Genomic DNA, 18695 nt, shown 5'->3' on the forward strand with positions numbered 1-18695 from the left:
TGCTAAGAGAAAGTGCGGAACCAAAGTTTTAGAGATTTTTAAGGGATTTCTCTTATTTTTCAAGGCTTGACATGAAGAACTGAGGTTTAAGACTTGCAAAGGAGAAAAGTATGAGTGGTGATAGACTCACACCGACTGCAGAATGTCATGGTGACAATATTTTGTGCAACAGATTGCCCCCTACAGTTCGAAGTCTATAATAGATGAGGATAGTATTTTTCATCTAAGAAGAGTGAAGTACTTTATCATTTCAAGGATCATCCTGTGGACAACCTGGTTGGAACCTGTAAAAACATTCAATACAAAATACATATATGTGAGCATATCATTGCTGAGGTAGGCATTCCCATACTCAGATCAAAACTGACTAGAAAACTAACTAAACTGCTCTGATATAGGAATGATTTTGTAATACATCACAAGTATAGACATATGTAGACACAGTATGGGCGCAACCATCTGTTTATGAATAGTCCATTGTATAATGAATAACAAAATTCCTCGCAGCCTAGATGGTAGAAACTAGATCCAGGGTCTTGATTTCTGCTTCCCAAAATAGTACGATTCTTGTGAATGAATGTGTCGAAGTCGAACATGGTAGAAACCACTTGATTACCAGTCAATGATGTGAACTGTTAACAAGTGTGAGAGAAACCACCAGTAATGTCAATGGCTCTCAAAGTACTCAGTACAATCCATGAAATGTGAATAGATGAGCTGATGTCGAACATGTCATAGAATCCTTTGATCGAAGGTCAATGATGCAACTTGTCGTCAAAGGCGAGAAACCTGCCATTGAGGCATGCAGATTCCAAGGTACTGATGATTTCTAGATCATCTTTCTAGATAATGAGCTGAAGTCGATAGAAAGCAATCCGTAATAGGCAAGCCCACAACACGAAATCATAGATCAAGTTTGAAGAAATATATTTGGCAAGGACTAACTCAGGGATGGTCAAGATGGATTACAGATATTTTGCAGATGAATGGTTTATTCGAACTGAGCTCTTGAACACATAACGACACTGCAGATGGTTTGGTGACAATTGACCCAAAGCTAATACCCAGAAACTGGCTGAAGACTTTCAATATGGTTTGATTAACTATTAGGAAAAGGATTTCCCAACCCAGGTGAACAAAAAGTGTCATGTTCAAGAGTGGTTGAACGCTTTTCTAAAACACTAAGTATAACAAACAGGTTCATTTTTCTCTCTTTTCCCCCACCATTTCTGGCAAGTACCTCTTTATTTTTGACAAGCTTGAGGAGGATAACATTTGCTTGGTTATAAACTCACCCTTCAGATGAGTCCAACTTAGTTTAAAATTCGAACCCTAAGAAGGAGTGGTCCGTTCCTATTTAAAATTGAACAAGTCCTTTACTGTTAAATTTTAACGAGTCCAGTATAGGAGAAACTCGGCATTTTTCAATTTTAGGGAGTCAGAAGAAAAACTTAAGAAAACTCCATGGTTGTCCTTTTTCGTAAATTTGTGTCTCCTAAGCCCGAAAAAAGTATAAAATAATACTTGAGAGAACCGCTTGACCATTACAATCAAAGAGTACTTTTCATAATTAGTGTCTTTGATCCGAAAAAGTAAAAAAGCGATCAACGACACGTCGTTTTATAACCAATATCGAACTTGAAACGACAAAAGCCCGGCAATATTTTCATGTTTATACGGTCAGAAAAGAGCTGTAAGTGGACCGTCCTTTTAATTTCGTTTTAACGATCTTAAAAAGAAAAACTCGGCAATCTTTTCATATTTTACAAGTTAGAAAAGAGCTTAAAGAGGACTCCAATATTTTTTGTTGAAAATGATCAATTTTCCCTGAAAAATCCGATATTCTGCACAAAAACTCAAACATTACTCATACCTGTTTAAAATAAATAAAAATGCATCAAAAAGTTACCTTTTTAAAGTGAAAAATAAACAAATTAAAAATTCATTTATTCAAAAAAGCTTATAAAAAGGGCTTTTGTAAATTCATTTTTACCGTTTGACTTCAAAGTGAGAAAAGAGAGCTTTTGGGTAAGAAGCTTCCTGTGAAGATTGTGGAAAATCCATCCGTTGGAACCCAAAACCTTCAGCTCCAGGTAATCCACATCACTTTAATCTTGCATTTCAACCGTTTGAATCTCATTTTTAGGCTTCCATTTTGATTTTTTAGAGAAAAATTAGTTTAAAAGACTTGTCACGGGGGTCCGCAGGCGCAGCATGTGAAACCTACGGACCTCGAATTTTTCCTACAAAGGAAAGAGCCAGGGGCCCGCACCGGCTGCTTGGGAAGAGTGTGGATCTACACACTGTCCCTAACTAGCGGGTGCGGACCCCGCAAAATAGGTTTTGAAAGTTCAATTTTTTCATTTCCTTCCAAAAATTTTTGAACTAAAATGTTCTAATCCGTCGTTTTTGCAATGTAGGATATACACAATGCTCATTTGGCAGGAATGGGAGCACGAATATGTGGACCTTGCCGCGATAAATCATCAACCCTCAATAGATGCATTGAGAGCATGCGGGCTATTTAAATTCTGGGCCATACCTGGCAAGAGGGCCCAAGTAGACTTTTTGCAATGGCTGGTCGACAGGTGGAATATACAGGACCAGTGTTTCATTATTGGTGGCCACTGGTTCGAAATGGAGCTAGAGGACATTTACTTCTTGACTGGTTTGCCCAAAAGAGGTGAATGATTATCTCTATTCGGGACTAGGCCAGGTGGCCAGTCTGTCGATAGTCTCTTACTAGAGTTTTGTAATGACCAAACAAAGGACAAAGGGATTGATATCAAAACTATATCCCGTCCTAAACTTAAAGTGATTGCATTTACTGTCACCAGAATATGCGGAAGCGCAGCATTGCATGTAGCTACCGGATCCCAAATTCGAATGGCAGTAGACTGTTATCGAGGCACCATCTTCAACTGGTGCAAAGCTGTGTTGGCGAATGTAAAAGGCCAACTAACTAGAGCAAAGAACGGACAAATAAAAAACTTTGGATATGGTTTCTTAGTTGTGAGATTTGGTCTAGAGAGGGTTCCGATGTTGGTCCCACAGCAGCTTTCCGTTGGAGCTGGACTTCCCCGAGAATCTAAGCTAATGCGTTGGGTTACAGTTATGGCCCGTCATCCTGAGGAGGGTTAAGAGGTTGTTCGATAGCCGCCTGAGTATTTCCATTGGTTGGAGAACCAAATTTTCGTGATTCAGGATTTTCCTTATGCTGGGATGGATTATCGTGGTGATCCAAACATGACTCTTCCACCAGGAGAGCAGTGGGATGATTCAGGTAAAATCATTCTCAACATTTTCTAAGTTTTAACTCAATTTTTTTTGTTTTAAAATCATCCAAAACTGATAGTAAAAGTTTCAAATGCAGATGTGGGTCCATGGCGACCAGCCACTCTCCGACCCTATGAGAGGAGACACCCAGCTGCAGCAGTACCGGCCCCACGGGACGAATCTACAGAGACCCTGGCCGAATTGGAAAATCATCTAGAGCATTTGACAACAGATATTCCAAAGACTAGCATAGATGATATTCCTCTTAGGTTGCAGCGCTATGTGATTGGGGTCCCAGGACCTTTCAGGAGGTTCCTTTGTAGGGTGGCCCGAGCAGTGGTTTCTTATCGTGATCATCACCAGTGATAGGATGATCGCCTTTGTAGACTCATACGAAATTTTTTCTTTTTGAACTATCATTTTTGCCGATCATAAGGTGTTTTTCACCCTATGATCGAAGAGGATGTATATTTGACACACTTCTATGCTATGCTATATCACTATTACTTGCTATCTTGTAAAACATGTTATGGAATATTTTAAAATTTACTATTTGATTATTTCAAATGTCTATTTAACATTCGAGAAGCAATTGCATCTGCTAATGTATTTAAATATCTTGGAATATGCTGATATTCAATGTAGTCAAATTCACGTTCCAAGAGACGAACTCTCAAAAATGATCTTAATAACACTGTATTTCTAATGGCATAAACTCTATTAAGCTGCAATACAATGAGTTCAGAATCTAACCTAACAATCAAACTCTGAATCCCGAATGGGATGGATTCAGATAATAACTCAATCACTGCATTATACTCTGCAATGTTGTTCGTTGTTTGACCGAGGCTTACCCCATCCATAGATACCAAATCATCAGAGGGTGAATAGATAACCCAAGTTGTGGAAGAAATGTTCCGTGTATTACGACAAGCACCATCAGCGAAACCAATGTATGTTTGAAGAGACGTCGACATCTGCAATATCAAGAGTAAAATCAAGATAAGCAGGAATAATGATAAAAACACTCTCTAAACTAAGCACACTTTTCTAATCTAAAACACACCAGCTAGAAAGAAACTAATCTAACTAAAATCTCCACACCCAGATTTAAGCATAATATCTCTTTAGATAAAGACCATTTCTAGGTTTACCCAAAGAGACACCGTCAAAATCTACCAATTCATAGGCCCCTTTTGACAGCTTTCGCTTAACAACATAAGGACCATGCCACATAGGTACAAATTTTCCATCCCCTAGCTTATCGTTTGCTTGATCGTATAGTAATAATAGGTCTCCTTCTGAAAAACTACGAGGTGTAACATTTCGATCGTACTGAGCTTTAATTCATTTGGCATGAGTTTCGATTGCTAATGCAGCATCTCGTCGATTCTCATCTAGCTGAGCTAAGTACAACAAATGTTTCTCCTCTTCGGAAGTGGTTGGGAGTAACTCTATGGCTATTTGCAATGACGGGATTTCACATTCAATGGGTAACACAGCTTCTAAACCGAAAACCAGTTGAAAAGGAGTGAAACCAGTTGATGTTTTTACTAAGGTTCGATACGCCCAAAGCGCTGAAAATAACATGTTATGCCAATTCAACCTATGAATACCAATGATTCGTTAGATCATAATGACTAGAACTTTGTTGATGGCTTCAACCAGACCATTAGCCTATGGGTAATATGGAGTAGAACTATTGTGACGCATGCCAAGTTGATCTGTTAGTTCAGTCATCATCATGTTTCTAAAGTGAGTCCCATGATCGGTAATAATCACTTGAGGAACACCGAATCTAGTAATTATATGATTGAAAACGAAAATTGCAGCAGTTTTTCCGTCTACCGAAAATGTAGGCATCGCCTCGGCCCACTTAGTAAAATAATCTACCGCGAGGATGATATACGCATGCCCCCCAGCCGAGTGAGGGTTACATGTAATAAAGTCAATACCCCACTTTGCAAAATGGCCGACGACAATTATAGGGTGGAGAGGAGCGGGTGGAGCACGCATCTTTCGATCAAAAATTTGAAAATTGTGGCATTTACAGACCGCGTAAATACAATCTTTAAATAAAGACTGCCAGAAATAACCAGCGCGCAATATCTTTTGGGTTGTGGCATAACCAGACATATGACCACCACATGCTCCAGAGTGACAGTCATTTAGAACCTTTTTAGCTTCTTCATGAGTTAAACAACGTCGGAAAAAAGAATCTACCCCACGACGATAGGGTGTATCTCCAATAATTTTTTATTTTTGGGATTGGAAACATATTTTCCGCCGCTGAGATCGTGAAATTTCAGGCCGAAAAGATTGGGTTTGGAGATAAACAATGATATCTCCATACCATGGATCAAGAGTACTGATAAGAAACAAGGATTTATCCGTAATGGGCTCTTCCGCCACAGTTTCAGTATCAGCACGCGGGAAATCACACATCAGTTCAGCAAATACCAAATATTTCTTTGCCTTGGATTTTTCAAATTCCATGTCAAATTCCTGTAGGATAAAAATCCATTTGGAATATTTGCCCCCTAGGAATTGTTTGGTCAAAATATAGAGCATAGGGTTACAGTCAGAAATTACGGTAGTTTTGCGTAGTAAGATGTAATGACGAAATCTTTGGGCAGCTTTAACAGTTGCCAAGGCCAATTTCTCCACATGCGAATATTTAAGCTCAGTCGGATTCAAAGTTCGACTAAGATAGTAAATCACATGTTCACTATTGAATTCATCTTCCTGAACTAAAACCATCCCGATGGTGGAATGAGAAGCAGCGAGGTACAAGAAGTAATCCTGGTTGTAGTTGGGAGGATGCAATAATGGTTCATGGGTCAACGTGTGTTTAAGTGCATCAAAATATTTGTCAGCTATCTCATCCCAAAAGAATGGAGTATTATGTTTCAACAACCTGGTAAAACCCTTTGTTATCTCGGCGTAGTTAGGAATGAAATGATTGCTTTCCCTTGCAAACTTTGGAGTTGGCGAAGAGTCGAAGGAGGAGGAAATTTAACAATAGCCTCAACCTTTGAGGGATCGACACGAATGTCAGATTTTGAAACAACGAATCCCAGTAAATGACCCGTTTCTATACAGAAAACACATTTGTGTGGATTCAGCCTAATTCGATAATGTCTACATCTCATAAAGATTGCTCGTAAATGAATGAGATGATCGGCTCTACGTAATGAATGGGTAGGTAAATCATCGAGATAGGGTTGCACAATGTGCTTGATGCATGAAACGCGTAAGAGATAGCTCTTTGAAAAGTTGCTCCAGTGTTCTTTAATCCAAAAGGTAATTTGTAATAAGAAAATGTCCCCCATGGGCAAATGAAAGTCGTTTTAGGTTGATCAGCAGGGAGTATGTTAATTTGATTGTAACAAGAAAAACCATCCATAAAGGAGAAAATTTCACTACCGGCACAATCATCAATGATTTGATCGATATAAGGGGTTGGATAATTGTCTTTAGGACAAGCTCGATTAATATCCCTATAATCGATACATATTCTTATCGTTCCTTGCTTTTTGTTAACAGGAACAATATTCAATACCCAATCCATTAAGGGAATTGGATAAATGAAACCTGCTTTAAGTAATTTCTCAACTTTTGCTTTAATAGCAGCAGCTTTTCGCGGATGTATCTGATGCAAACGTTGCCGGACAGGTTTAGCATTCGGGTAAGTTTTAATTTCATGAACAACAATTGTTGGATCAATTCCTGGCATTTCTTCGTATGACCAGGAAAACACGTCACGGAATTCTTGAAATAGGGCTTTATAAGTTTGGAGTTCATTGTCCGTATAGGAAGCACCTATATGAATGTTTTCAACAATTCCAGGTTTAACTAAAATGTCAATAGGAACCGTTCGAGAAATATTTCCCAAATTTAACTCAGAATCTGGATATTGCAATGGATTCTGTGGTTCTTTGACATAATCAGTAGTAAAAATAGATGAAAAATCATTTTCAAAATGATCAAGCTCAGGTAAAAATGAAGATCGATGATGAAGATCTTCCCATGGTAAATCATCAACAGACAAAATTTCACGAATCTGCTCATCCGTATGAACAAGCTCGGAAAAAGTTGTTGAATCTGAGGTTGATATTGAAAGTGATTCTCCATGGACCACATTCATTAGATCAATTTTGGTTGAAGAAAGGTTAGAAAGCGACTGTACAGCCTGATATGCAATTTCATAGGGACTCAAAGGCATCGCATCACCAAATGAATCCACCTCAGATTTGGAAGGTACGATCCAAGGATCATCCAAAACAATAGTGTTTGATGAAATCATATGAATGGTTGCAATAGAAAGCGATACATTAGGAGGAGGAAAGGAAAAATTTTCTAGTAAACCAGAATCTTTAATCAATCCTACCCCAACATCCTTATAAGGCATAGTTGTTTTACTGACATGCTGGATACTTTCAGAAGAGGCTGGGTTGGATGAAAAATAAGTCAGCTGGTCTATGGTTACGATCTTTCCATTATGAGGAAAATTTATAAGCCAAAATACCGATGAAACAACAACAGTCATAGCATAAGACCAACTACGACCCAAGAGAAGGTTGTAATCCAGAGGGGCATTAACCACTTCCACATCTAGATTAACAGTTTTGCCTTCAACCCCTATAGGTAAATCCTGTAGAATGCCAAAAGGATGGAACCCACGGCCATCAAAGGCCTTTAGAATCATTAGGGATTGATTGAGTGTAGGAGAACCAAGTGATCTCCAACACTGGATCGACATAATACACGTAGAAGCTCCCTCATCAATTACAGTCTTAAAGCAAGGTCTGTTTTTGCCTAACACTAGAATCTGGAAAGCCATTTGATGAGGTAAGCGAGGTGTATTATTCTCTAAATCGAAGATTATAAGGTTCGAGTCCTGAATATCAATAGCTCCTATAGCCGACAAAAGTAATTTACGCTGTGCTGGACATGATTGCAGCACCTCCAAAGCCGACATCGTTGAAGAGGAAATAGCTAAATCTTCAACAATGTTATAATTCTGAGCAGCTCTCGCATGCGGATTGAAAGCTGACTTTCGAAGTATAGCTTTAGCAGGTGATTTTATTACTAAGTCTGGATTAGGTTTCTCGATCTGTAGCGGATTAGAACTAGAAGGAGTTGAAGTTGATGGGTTTTAATTAAAAATCAACCACGATTAAAAAAATTAATTACTTCACACGCAAACAAATAAAACCACCTAAGGTCTCTAAAGAATCAAACAATTGAATAACATGCCCTAAAAATCTCTAAGAGTTCAAACCACACACAAACAGTAACTTTCCGTACCAAAAACACTAGTTGGTGATGAAATCCAACGTCGTAGAATTCAATACAGAAAGGGCAGTTGGAACAGTTACCCCGACAACCTACTTAATGAAACAGACTGGCACAAGTTTCTTCACAAAACCATCTCGAGTGAAGAGAACCCCCTAGAGAGTCCAAGTGAGTCTAGTCGATGTCTTCTCCAGGTACAGTGGGATATTCCCTCCACCGTCACCTTAGGAAAGAACCCTATAGATTATGGTCACTATGGTTACCAACAGAAACAAATATACCTAGGGGAACAGTCTACGATCCGATACACATGCAAGGGCAGAGTAACAAAGCTCAATCCCCTTGAAGGCTCCTTGACATAATCCAAGGTTTACCAACAAGTGACCCCAGGCTCCTCGACAATGGTCAATCCGAGGTTTACCGTTTTTAATACGTGTATATCTGCTATCGTTCCCAATGAGGAAGGATTGATTACCTCACTGGTTCAAATATGATCTCGTGCTTGACTCCTTTAAGAGGAGCTTCCCAGAGCATAGATGTAACAATTGGAATTTATTTCCTATCGTAAGATATAGCTACTTGTTTGTTTTAACTATCTTGGAGAGTTAATTACTCCCTACTCCAAGATACTAGCCTAAGCTATGTTGGTGATAAGAGCCCTAGAAATAAAAAGATTGCTAGATCAATTTTACTTTAAGCGTTATTTTTATAGGTTGTTTCTTAAGTCAATAGGAATGGAGATGCAACTTTATGGTGTGAAGACTCGACTCCAAAACACCAAAAATGCACCTAAGATGATAAACAATTATTTTTCTTCAATGAATTTCTAGCTAAAGAAAGAGTTGAGAATGTGATTCTTTGAAAAACAAATCTTTCTTCAACATATAAATGAAAAGAAAAACTTTTTTGTCTCTTTCAATAAACTCAAAATGAGACTACTAATTATGCACACGAAAAATCCCTTTTCTTTTTCAACACTCAAAAACTACAGAAAACAATTTCTTTCAAAAGAGATTCTAAAATTTCTAGAAAACACTCAAAACTATAAAAAACTATGCTTGAGATCTAAAAATTTCTAAAAACCTAATTGAAGAAAAGCTTTAAAAATTTCTTTTTGAGGACGTTTTACTTAGTTATTCAACAAACTAAGGACTAATTCTTTCAGAATAACAAATTAATCAAAAACACCCAGCTATGTTTTCTTTTTTAAAAATGCAATTCAAAACTTTCAAACAAGTTCGTTCAAAGCTTCGCTAAGAGAAAACGAGATCTATTTCTCACCAAGGGCACATTTCGCAAATCAGTCAGACTCATCAAGAAGACACAAATAACCAGGGTAATCTGAGTTTTCTTAGGCTTCTAAACTCTGAGTTACTACAAAGACCAAGCGAAAATCAAACCAGGCACGCAAAACTTCTAGAAAATCACCTAAAACCAAAATGCCAATGGAATTCACTTACAAGAAATTTTTGACAGGACACATGCAGATCTGGGCAGAGGCTAAAAAACATAAACAAATCCTAAGCTAAACTAGATGAAAAGATTTTAGGTTTTTCAAAAATTTGACAGGGTCTGCAGGCCTCCGGTATAACCAGATGCAATACTGCTCTGTGTAGTAAAGTAACAGTGCGAGGATGTCCACACTGTGTTACAAACAGAACGTGCGGTCCTCTTTCAAAAACATGAAAAAACAAAATATACTCCAGATCCTAAAAAACTACCCAATCCCACACACATAAAGCAAAAACCAGAAACAATAAAAAGTTTCTCAAGTCAAAGTAAAAGGAAAGGAAAAAACCAAAATTCAAGTCCCCAGTGGAGTCGCCAATTTGTCGGCCGGATAAATCGTTCTTGCAGACAAGACCGATCTCCCTAGTATCAACAGATATCTAGCGACAAGCAAATCTACCTTTCTCTAAATATATTGTGATTTATAAATAAAAGCCAAGAGGTGTTTTAGACCCTACCTTAAGTCCAACGCTAGTTTGTGGCAGCCACACTTCGACCGTCCGAATGAGTTTCCTTTTGAGAACCTGCAATCACAAACAAGCACACATCAAATAACACCTTCATAGCTAATATAATAAATCATATTCATCATGGTGATCAAAGAATCCATGAAATAAACCATAAAACACAGCTTATTGAGAAAAATAAACTTGATTGTATTAACTTTAAGAATAGAAAAAATTTACAACCTTTGGTGCCTTGATGTTGTACAAGCTCCTCCTAGGGTCCAAGCAAGAATCTCCTCTACTTTGACAAGCCTCACACTCTTCCCAATGAGATCAAAAAAGGTATGTAATCTCTCCTCTCAAGCTCAATTAGGAAGACTAAATTCCAACAGCATTTACCCTCAAAAATATTCAGCTTTCAACCTCCTCAATAACCAGCCCAATACCTCATTTTATAGTGCAAAGGAAGGAGGTTACAGGTCCACCTATGAAGGGATAGAGTCTTCATTCAAAGGGATAAGCTCCTCACATCAAGGGGTTAGCTCCTTAAGGTATGGGATGCATGAACCTTAAAGGAGCGAACTTGCCACCTCAAGATTCCCTCTAGAAGCTTCCAGAAATAACCCAAAGTGAGTTTTTAAGAATGTACTTGTGCCTTTTTTACTTTTACAGGGGTCCGCACCCATTCCACAGAAACAGAGCGGTCAGGTATGCAAGAGACATGACCAATAGGTGCAGGACCACAGGTAATGCTAAGAGAAAGTGCGGAACCAGAGTTTTAGAGATTTTTAAGGGCTTTCTCTTATTTTTCAAGGCTTGACATGAAGAACTGAGGTTTAAGACTTGAAAAGGAGGAAAGTATGAGTGGTGATAGACTCACACCGACTGTAGAATGTCATGGTGACAATATTTGTGCAACAGAATGTTAATCTTGAATTTTCGATTATAGAAACATTGAACTCTGGCCATTGCGTTGTTTGCAACAATCCAACATTTACTCAATTCTATCGATTATTTGCCTCATCTATCAAAAACGTTTCATTTCCTCTTGCCTAAATTTGCACCATCCACTACTTCATTGGGGTTGAGAGTTTCATCCCTTAATTATCCTTGACATGGGTTAAAATTTCTACCAGGTTCATCCCTGGAGTATCCCTGTCATCTGTTGAAACTTCTCCACAGTTCATCCTTGGAGAATCCCTGGCGTGGGTTAAAACCTTTCCCAAAATCCATATGAGGAAATGTCCATTCCCTTAGATTTATTGGAGACAAATGATTCAAAATACCTCTTCTATTATAACCTGTCAGAATTGGTGTAACTCCATCTGCCTAACCCCTGAAATGAAATGTGTTGGTTCCAGGTTGGTTAGACTGCCCGGCTATAGCTCAGAAATTATGAACTGAATGTCAGCCATATTTGAGCTAGGTTGTCTACATAAAATCTACCCACTCTTCCAGCGACATTGGCTTTCCTGTTATGTCAGATTCTTTTCTATGTAAAACATATTCATGCAAAAACGCCTTTGTCTATAGTTTGGTCGCACCTACGTACTCTTCCATTGGAGGAATGAGAGCATTTCACAGATCAATTCTAATTCATGAGAGAAATTAGATTTCTAAGTCCATGTCTGAGGCATCCTCCTATCAGGCTTCCATCTTGCTGCAACTACAACTCATGGTAGGTTGTGAATTCAAACCCTGATGAGTTTCGGTGGCAGGGTTATCGACACTTTTTCTTAAAAATTTCTAAAGGTTGCATCCCACAAAATATCAAGCAATCAATTATTTAATGCTTCACATGCCCTTTGATTTTCAGAAAGCCTAAGATAGCAATGAATTATGTGTTTAAGAAATCGCATGGACGGTTGTTCTGCAAGTGATGAAACCATGGTTGCCAATACCTGACCTACTATAAAAAAAAAAGTTCTCTATTGTTGCACAAATATATGTTAACCCAACATCATCCAAGAGTATTTTTTGGACGATAAAATTTTCCACTATCTTTGACAGTTTACTTCCCATCTCCATTGTTCACAAGCAAAGTGGAATTATTTCCATAGAAAGTAGAAAATTGATGGCATTTGTATCATCCACCTTCACAAGTGTGGCAATCACTCCAAGGCTGGTAAGCCATAGGTATTCAAATGGTCGTGTCTTGTTGATAGTGTTTAGAAAGGATATAGATATAAAGATATATGAGCGTTGAGGAAAAGGCTTCTAGTATCAGGATGTGATGCCAAGCACTGAAGAAGAGCTAATGCATTGCAAACATGATTTGAAGCACGATGAGAAATTATTCGTGAAAGTCATAGAGTTATCCCTCACCAGAACACCAATGCCTCCAGTCACCAGAACGCCATTACTGAACCTTTTGAGTCTGTGTTGAATGCAATGTTGAAGCTATTATTATTTGTGCATTGATATTTTGCTAGCCTGATGTGAATTTTTTGTGTTGTTTGAGAGGAAATATCCAACTATTAAATAACCTGGAGTTGCGTAGGGTATTGGTGCATTGGCATCAACATTTGAATGTTGAGCGTTGAGCATTGAATAAGGCAATCTCTTTGGCATTATATTGTTCGAAATTGAATGGGGGAGGTTGAAATTCCACGGCCTGGAATTGTTGTATGCTTCTTTGAATACGTTGAAGGCTTGCATATTTCATATGTTCAATCAGATTCAATTGTGATTTTGAGCTGATTACATATCTCCGCGACTTGGCTTATTTATATATGGCTTGAGATCAAGAATATGTATTTGTGAAATTCACCTTATATGTTCAATGAAAATGGCCATAATCAATGAAGTATTAGAGTTCCTCAAAACTCTGGTAATGTCTACTACTCATGATACATTAAAAGTCAACAAATTTTCTCTCATAGACATTCAGGCCTGTCTACAAAATGCACAAGAAAACATTGATTTTTGCAGTTGGAGTCTCAACTTCATCAAGATGAGTTACAACAACATAAGCATCATGACACCCATCAGCAACCAGCAAGTGGTAAAATTAGTAACACTGAAATAGACTCTCATCAGCAACAAGAAATTGCAGATGTAGTACCCATTTCAGGAGAAGATTTGCATGCAAAAGAAAAAATTCAGACCGCATTTCCCAAGCCAATCAACAGACCCTGGGAAGAGCTTGTCCATAACAAGCACAAAATAGGTCTTGGATATGATAAGGAGGTTTCCTTTCATATTCCAAATTACTCAAAGCTCATCAAATTTCAAAGTGTTGGGTTTCTTCATGGCAGTTCACCTTCACCTATTCCATATTCTGATCCTCCACATTCGCAGTCAAAAGTTACTAAATGCCAACATTATGACTTAGTTGGACATATGAAATATCATTACTTTCATCTTCATCCATGTGATAAATGTCATAAAACCACTCATTCTTTGAATAGTTGCTTCAGAAACGAACCTCTTACAAGAACAAGGATTCATCTCGGCTGGATCACTTCTTGGTAATGGGATTCAACATCCAAGAAGATATTTCAGTCATATGTCAAAATTTCTTCTAGAATGTTAAAAGGTCTTGCAGCTGAGTTTTCTCCATCATATCACCTTGTATCTAATTGGGGGGGAATGATGGTCATCTACAAGTTTCAAAGCCATATCAAGCGATCATGAGCCACAACCTTCCATATTGGATTCAGAGTTGTATCCAAAGACAACGATTCCCCTGAGCATGCCTTCAGTTGATGATTAGCCTTAAACCATATATTCGTGGTTGAGACATCTTTTCAAAGAATCGAGGACTCTTCCTCTAGAAAAAGACTTCAACTTCTTGGTAGCTTTGGAAGAGTTCCAGGAATTGCATTAAGCATTCCAAAGGTGGTGGTCATCCTTAAATCATCACAGGTTGAGACCTCCCTTTTCAAGTTGAGGTTCTTCCTTTTTATGTGGGGTGAGACCTCCCTTTCAAGGTTGAAGGTTTCCCTCTTCAAAACAGGAGGAGCACTTCCTCTAGTGGAATACCTCATCTTCATGCCATATTTGGAAGAGTTTCGGGAATTGCACTAATCGTTCCAGTGTTGGTAGTCATCCTTAAACCACCCCCCTTATACCAACATTTCAAAGAGCACATTCAACCTAGCGATGCCATGCATTTCTACACATTTTGTATTACAACTCTCTTCTTGGACTCATAGATACCCCTTCAGATTAAGGGGGGGAATATTGGACACCTAATCCTCTATGGGTTGGTGTGGAATGTGAATAGCCACCAAAGTCCAAAAGACCACTTGGAATATGAATCCAAGGGTCACAACATGTACTATAAATATATATCATGTCAATAATATATGGAATATAATGCTTATCATTTACATTAGTTGTTTACATTCCATGTATGTTTAACAAAACCCATTGTGTTGGGTGATTGAAGTAAGAATGAGTCCTTGGTGATAAGAAAGGTCATATTTGGTTGAGTCATAAAGTCATGTACTTCATTGAAAATTTTCCAGAAGATTCAGCATATTCTCAAGGGGATCATGGTCATTGTTCATATTCAATAGATCATACCTACAGTGGTCATTTATACAAAGGGAGAAGGAAGTCTTCATTCAGAATTGGTCAACCATTTGCCCTTGATGTTAAAGGGGGAGAGTAGCTTGGTGTTCGGAGAAGAATTCTTGGAGAAAATCTTTGTGTGCCTACAAATGCCTTTGCAGGTATTTAGAGATGATGGTGACCAACCACCAACGTGGTTACCATTAAGTCCAATGGGGAATATTTTTGGCATTATGTCTAATGTGTTATCCTTGATTGAAACCTACTTGATAAAGATGTAACATTATGGTATCAAGATGATTATACAGGATGGTACATATATGACAAAGAGAATGGACAAAGTAATATCAGTTTAGAGACAGAGGGCTTATAAAGGTGAAGTTTAGGAAAGTGAACACAGATATTGTGAAGAAACATTGTGTACATACACGGGTATGGTGAAGAAAATTCATGTACAGTTTTCATACCATGGTATTGTCAATACCAGGGGCCTTTACCATGGTATTGGCCCCTAGTAATTAGCGCGATAACATATACTTTATTCCATCAAAGAATACCATCGACATTACTAAGGGATTGGCCTAAGGTATTCGCTAAGGCCTAAGCTATATAAGGAGATGGAGATCAAAGTGTTAGGCATGCAAGTTATGGGCTATTGATGAATGATTTGATCTGAAACAATTGTTCACCAAGGAGCATGAAGGAGGTTCATATTTGATAGATCTAAAAGCATTGTAGTGACTAATGAAAATGATTTCTTGATCTTTTATGATTATGACTAACAATGATAGATCTGTGATGGTAATGATACTCTAACATGAGCATGTGACATTAAGAGTTGCGAAGTATGTTTTTTGGTTGCAACGAAGGCATGATTCAATGATTACAGATCTATACGCAGGTTTTCTTTAGAGAGGTCGCATAAATACATAGATCTAATTCAGGGAAATCGTGTATATATTATGAAAAAATATAAAATTTATACGTAGGTTTCAAGTATTAAAAGCACGTATATACATAGGTGTTATTTATAAGAGTCACATACATCTGCTAGGGTTTTGCAATATGAACTATTAATGATTTTTTATCAATTTTGTTATGTTTGTTGTGGTGTGTCAATGATGTCCCTCTCATGATAATTTGTGTTTGACAGTACTAGTTTGTTGAACTGATGAAATGTTGATGATATTGTTGTATTGTGATTTGTATTTGGTTTAATGATTTGTGATGGCTTCAACATGTGAGTTAGTGATGGATTTAGTGTGACAATGATTCAGATTTAGGTATCAGTGTTTTGAAGTATATATGTGGGTAGTCTTCAAGAGAAGTCCGTACATATGTAGGTATGATTAAGAAAAATAACATATACAATCTGATGCACGCTTGATTGGGGTTTTTAGTGGAAGTAGTTGGTTTCTTTGATGGGTATTAATGTTTGGGTTGGTATATTGATGAGTGGCTATGCATTGGTATGATTTTTTCTGATCTAGTTTGATCTGGTTACATTTGTTACATTAGTATGTTTGATGATTTAGTATTTGAGTAGTTGATTTCAAAATTATTGGGAGTGGATCTAGTTTGAAACATTCTAAAAATTGATCCATAAAGAACTGAGGATAGCAGTCCTTAGAAAGGGGGTTGTAGCTCTCTTCTAATAGGAGCTAGAAAATGAGAGAAGGTTGTAGCCATCAGCATGTGGAACCTCCGTACTAGTTAAATTCTGCGCCAATACAAGATTGTAAGAAGATTATTTTTAGTAAAAGAAGAATATAGAGACGAAAACAACAATGGTTTTCTCCCACATTGGGTTTCCACCTAAAAAATCCAATTGTTCCTATGGTTTTGTGTGTTAATGTTCTATCCGCTTCTTAACCGGTTATACTTACCATTTAATTGATGAATAATGGAATAAGAATGAACTCATTAATACTACACATATGATCAGTTAAGTTATCTGGATATACACAGGTTTCTATAGTAACAATCACGTACATACACAAGTTTTCTTTACAATGGTCACATATAAAAATCAGAATAAAAAAATTGAAATTGAAGTGTGTAAAATACTGAAAGACATCATTTTTCCCTATGATTTTTGAAAGAAGGTAAGCTTCTTTGTTGTGGAGAATACAACATATTGTTAAACCTATTAAGTTGAATCTTCATGTATTTACATTTTTCTTTCATTTACACCTTTAGTTTTTTCTTAATCAGAACCATTTTGGTTTGTATAATTGAATGAGGCTTATTAATAATATCCATTTCTTCTAATTCCTCATTTTTTTTTAATTCAAAAACTTTACAATCTTACTAGCCTGATTGGGTTTTCTTCCAAGCTCATTCTTGCTTTCATCTATTTCCCCTTATTCTCATTCTAAACATTCCTTTTGTTCAACCACAATTCCAATTGACGTCCAAACATCAAACGTTGAAGAATGATCTCCACCCATATTCTTGCTTAGCTTGACTTAAGAATTGAACACTTTTATCTTGACCCAAATGCCATTATATCTCTTTTCGTAACCTAGAATTATTTTGAAGCTCAACAACTAAGGAATTATCTGACTTAAGTTTCTGTTGTTCATATTTATCTAAAGCTATCTTCGAATTATCAAGTTATTGGTTCTTTATGCTCAAAGATTGTACCGCCTTTGGTAATTCCTATGTTAAATCATTTCCTTCTAAAGTTGTTTGAGATGAGAAACCAACTACATATTTTACTTTCTCTCTTTGCTTCAACAACAATTCCACGTGTGATTCCAGGTTGTGCATCTGCTAATTCTACTCAATCATTATTGATAAGAGAAATTCTTTCTCTTTCTCTAGATCTCCAATTCCTTGTGTTTGTGAATGCTCAGTCCATGGAAACTTTAACCTTTTGTGAAGAGCCTGAATGTATACATTTCGATTATTTATGATTTCCTGGGAAACATTGACATCATTAGGATCTAATCCTAGTTTTATAACTATGTCCTCCAATGATTTCATCCTGGTATTCTTTGCAAGAGAGGACATTTTATCCATCTTTAACTCAAAAAGATGAAGCGAATCATCTCCCCTATCTACCTATGGAGCTCAATATGGTCAATCGAATGGATTTTCTTTATATTAAAAGAAAATATAGAAGCTTTATAGTCTTTTGTTTCTCTAGCCCCATGGATTTTAGTTTCTAAGAAGTCCAATTGAAACTGCCCCTTCTCACCATCCAAAGCTGAGACTAATCTATGTATTGTAGAATAATATTGTTTACAAAATTGATTATAGGTGATTGATTTCAAAGATTCATTCTTCTTTGTAATTTTGATAAATTGAGAAAAAATACTTTGATTGGGAGAACATGAAGTTGAAGAAGATTTTCCTGATGTTGTTTCCACTTGTTGTAGAATGTATATAAACTCGCTTTACAAAACAACTGTATAAGGTGAAGATACATCAGGTGACATAGTTTCTAACATTTCTTCTGATGTTTCCATTACTTTTTTCCTTTTGCATACTCTGAATGATTTTTCTTCTGAATTTGAAGTGGAGTGTGGAAAAAATTCAATAACCCTATTGAGTTATTTTTCTTTTCGATGAGGAGTAAATAAAACATTTAGGCTTTAGATTTTGCTCTATTATTGCTTTCCTAGTAACTCTTCTAGGGTACCC

At 37.2% G+C, this 18695-nt stretch overlaps 1 pseudogene; it reads right to left on the minus strand.

Moving 5' to 3' along the window:
- Nucleotides 1–12265: 12265 nt before the first annotated feature.
- Nucleotides 12266–12817, minus strand: LOC149250891 (uncharacterized; annotated as a pseudogene).
- Nucleotides 12818–18695: the final 5878 nt, after the last annotated feature.

This window comes from Pinus tabuliformis, chromosome 7 (genome assembly GCF_031772625.1).
Source record: "Pinus tabuliformis cultivar Carrire ecotype Pingquan chromosome 7, CPIR1, whole genome shotgun sequence".
In the NCBI taxonomy this organism is placed as follows: Eukaryota; Viridiplantae; Streptophyta; class Pinopsida; order Pinales; family Pinaceae; genus Pinus; species Pinus tabuliformis.